Here is a 4,371-nt window from a genome sequence, read left to right on the forward strand (position 1 = left end):
GCGTCATTTCTCTCGCCGCTTCCAAGAGATGGCTTTGCACAAGTTGAAAGGCACGATGGGTCGAGAAGGACAACAAAAGCCCCAGCCGTGTGTGATGAGGCCAGCCAGTCTATCCCAGCTCCTGCAAGAATATCCTCAAAAAGTCATTGCAAGGAGCCCTGTCCAGTCCACGTTGCAAAGTCCAAGGGAAAGCTTCCTTTCTGCAGCTCCGCAGGAGCCCAGCTAGCAGCAGGAAGCAGTGGCATAGCGTGGGTTGTCAGCACCCGGGGCAAGGCAAGTGATTGCCCCCTAACCCCTAACCTGCCGTCGCTGCCAGCTTCTTCTTGCTGCTGCCTGGTCTGGTCTGGTGTGGTTCTCTCCCGCGCTCAGCGCTGCGCTGGGCGGCCGCTGCACTGTCCCTCCCCCAGATAGTCCCTCGCTCTCTCTCCGCACCGCACGCCTGGCACCCACCCCCTCCACAGTGGGCGGCGACCCAGCGGCTCGGATCGGATTCGCACAGCCAGCACTGCAGTGAGAGAGAGTGAGTGAGCCAGGTAGGGGCAGAGAGCTGCGAGTGCAAGCGCGCGCCCCCAGATGTTGCGCCCGGTGCGGCCGGCCCCCCCTGCACCCCCCACGCTACGCCACTGGCAGGAAGGTCATTGACACACACCATCCCAGTCTCAAAGCAATGAAATAATCCAGGGCACTTATTCAGGGTTCGTTTTCCTTGGATGAAGGTCAGCGGAGACTGTGATGTGTTTAGGATATAGGCTTTTAGTTACACATATCTACGACCCAAGCATTAGCTGGAGGGATTCACAGCATTAACACCCCAAGAGATCTTGCTTCTCTATTAGTCACAGGTCCGTATAGTCAAAGCTATGGTTTTCCCAGTACAGTGGTTACATACGCTTCAGGTTACAGACTCCGCTAACCCAGAAATAGTACCTTGGGTTAAGAACTTTGCTTCAGGATGAGAACAGAAATCGTGCTGTGGCGGCGCGGCGGCAGCAGGAGGGCCCATTAGCTAAAGTGGTGCTTCAGGTTAAGAACAGTTTCAGGTTAAGAACGGACCTCCGGAACGAATTAAGTACTTAACCCGAGGGACCACTGTAGTGATGTATGGAAGTGAGAGCTGGACCATAAAGAAGGCTGATCGCCAAAGAATGGATGGTGTTGGAGGAGACTCTTGAAAGTCCCATGGACTGCAAGAAGATCAAACCTCTCCATTCTGAAGGAAATCAGCCCTGAGTGCTCGCTGGAAGGACAGATCCTGAAGCTGAGGCTCCAAGACTTTGGCCACCTCATGAGAAGAGAAGACTCTCTGGAAAAGACCCTGATGTTGGGAAAGATGGAGGGCACAAGGAGAAGGGGACGACAGAGGACGAGATGGTTGGACAGTGTTCTCGAAGCTACCAGCATGAGTTTGACCAAACTGCGGGAGGCAGTGGAAGACAGGAGTGCCTGGCGTGCTCTGGTCCATGGGGTCACAGAGAGTCGGACACAACTAAACAACTAAACAACAACATTAGTCACAGCTTTGAATCCAGCCAGGGCCGTCTTTACCCAGGAGTGCAAGGGTTGCGGGGCACCCGGGCACCGAATTCTGGGGGGCACCTGTGCCATGCATAATTTTATAAATTTATATCATGTCACCCTTTCCTCTAAACTAAAATCCCCAAATGCCAGAATCTTTCATCATGGCAAAATCACGGCATCCTCTTGATTGTTTTGGTTGCCAAAAGACATGCTCTGTTTTTGTCCAAGGTGTCCAAAGAGCTATAAGGCCAGGGAAGGCTGGTCTAGGCAACCAAATATCTACTCTTCCTGGAGTGGCCACCAGAGCCCTTGGGCAGGGAGAGCTATCAAGGGCTTCCTATTTGAGGCTGGCGCATTCCAAGCCCTGGTACATTCCTAGTGCTCTTTGGTCCCGATACCCGATGCAAAACATTTCTTTATAATATCTCTTCTCTGCCTCTCTCCGCAAATCGCCCTCAGTAATAAATACACAGCGATAAATTCAATTCCAAACAATAAAATTACAGTAAATCAGCAGACACAGTATGATAACGTACAACAGTGAGCAGATAAAGGGCCATTAAAAGACCTCTAAGGTCATTAAGAGCCCGAGATAACATGGTGGACTTTGCCTGGTACCTAAAAGATAACAGAGCTGGCACCGCCCAGGTGAGCATTCCTGGAAACAGTACATGTTATTAAGAAGGCACAGGAGATCTGTTTTCTGTTACCCCATGTCACTTTGTTTCTGGAAACACTAGTTGTGGAACAACCATGCACACACTTCCAATCCAACGCGCACGTGTAGACATGGAGGTAATAAACAGATGTTCTAGTTACAGCTAGGTAGCCATGTTGGCCTGCCGTAGTCGAAACAAAATAAAAAAATTCCTTCCAATAGCACCTTAAAAGTAAAGCTAAAGGGACCCCTGACCATTAGGTCCAGTCGTGGCCGACTCTGGGGTTGTGCGCTCATCTCGCTTTATTGGCCGAGGGAGCCGGCATACAGCTTTCGGGTCATGTGGCCAGCATGACTAAACCGCTTCTGGCGAACCAGAGCAACGCACGGAAACGCTGTTTACCTTCCCACCGGAAAAGTACCTATTTATCTACTTGCACTTTGATGTGCTTTCGAACTGCTAGGTTGGCAGGAGCAGGGACCGAGCAACGGGAGTTCACCCTGTCATAGGGATTCGAACCGCCGACCTTCTGATCGGCAAGTCCTAGACTCTGTGGTTTAACCCACAGCGCCACCCGCGTCCCTAAGTAGCACCTTAGAGACCAACTAAGTTTGTTATTGGTATGAGTTATTGGTATCTGAAGAAGTGTGCATGCACACGAAAGCTCATACCAATAACAAACTTAGTTGGTCTCTAAGGTGCTACTGGAAGGATTTTTTTATTTTATTTTTTGGTAATAAACAGACAAGCTGTACGTAGGCATAGACTATTGAGAAGATCTTGCCAGTGCCTGGAGATCAGTGAACTCAGGGTCCCTTCCCCACTCTCCACCCACTGGAATCAGGCATTGTGTTGTAGGCAGTTGAATGCTCCAAGCTTAGACCACATGGCTTCAGCAAGCCATCTTTGTGTTTCTACACAAATAATTTAGAAATGTTTACCATTTTGGAACCCAAGTTATACTGCCTTTCTCTTCTTGCAGCTGTGTAGAAAAGGACATGAATCTGACCGAAGAGATTGCAAGTAAACCAATTTTAACTTACAAAACACGTGGCCTCTTTCTATGCTAAGGGAAGTGGGGAATTCTGGCAGCAATTTAGAAGGGGGTGTTTTAAAAGGACTAACAGCCCATATTTCCATGTTATTCCATGATTTTAAATCTCTGCTGGGGTTCTATCAACAAAGAGTACTTACCCCAAACCTGGATCTAGACTTCCAGGGAATTCTCATTTTATTATGCTATAGCTTTTATTCTTTTCCTTTTACCAAACCGACCAACAGGGGATACAGAAGTCTGGTATACCTGAAGGAGTATATCTGAAGGAGCGTCTCCACCTCCATCGTTCTGCCCGGACGCTGAGGTCCAGCACCGAGGGCCTTCTGGTGGTTCCCTCACTGTGAGAAGCAAAGCTACAGGGAACCAGGCAGAGGGCCTTCTCAGTAGTGGCGCCCACCCTGAGGAACGCCCTCCCATCAGAAGTCAAAGAAATAAACAACTACCTGACATTTAGAAGACATCTGAAGGCAGCCCTGTTCAGGGAAGTTTTTAATGTGTGACATTTTGATGGATTTTTAATCTTTGTTGGAAGCCGCCCAGAGTGGCTGGGGAAACCCAGCCAGATGGACAAGGTACAAATAATAAATAAATTATTATTATTATTATTATTATTATTATTATTATTATTATTATTATTATTATTATTTTGCTTCAGCAAACAAACAGACTGCGTCCTGTGCTGCTGTATCCCAATTCTTAGCCCCACCCACACTGGAAGGGGCTGCATTCATGAAAGTGGTCCAGCCCTCTCCATTAATCTCCTATTGCGATGCAGCCTCTGGCATCACTGGGGTTCCAGAAATGGAGTCCTCCAAGTCCACGAACAGCCACATACTTGGGTTAGAAGGGAACCCACAGACACATCTGGTGGAAGAGCTTGCAGGGCTGGCTCTGTGTGATCCTCAGTTACATCCCTTGAAGAAGGGGGATCGGAAGGTGACAGACTCTCCTTCCTTGGAGGTTTTCAAGCAGAGGTTGGATGGCCACCTGTCATGGATGCTTGAGTTGAGAGTCCTACATTGCAGGGGGTTGAACTAGATGACCCTTGGGGTCCCTTCCAGCTCTAGGATTCTATAATTCAACACTCCTACCCTAAAACTCATGATTTGGTTCCTACTATGTTATAAGAAGACTGCT

Source organism: Podarcis vaucheri (assembly GCF_965113315.1).
Source record: "Podarcis vaucheri genome assembly, chromosome: 9".
NCBI classification, from domain to species: domain Eukaryota; kingdom Metazoa; phylum Chordata; class Lepidosauria; order Squamata; family Lacertidae; genus Podarcis; species Podarcis vaucheri.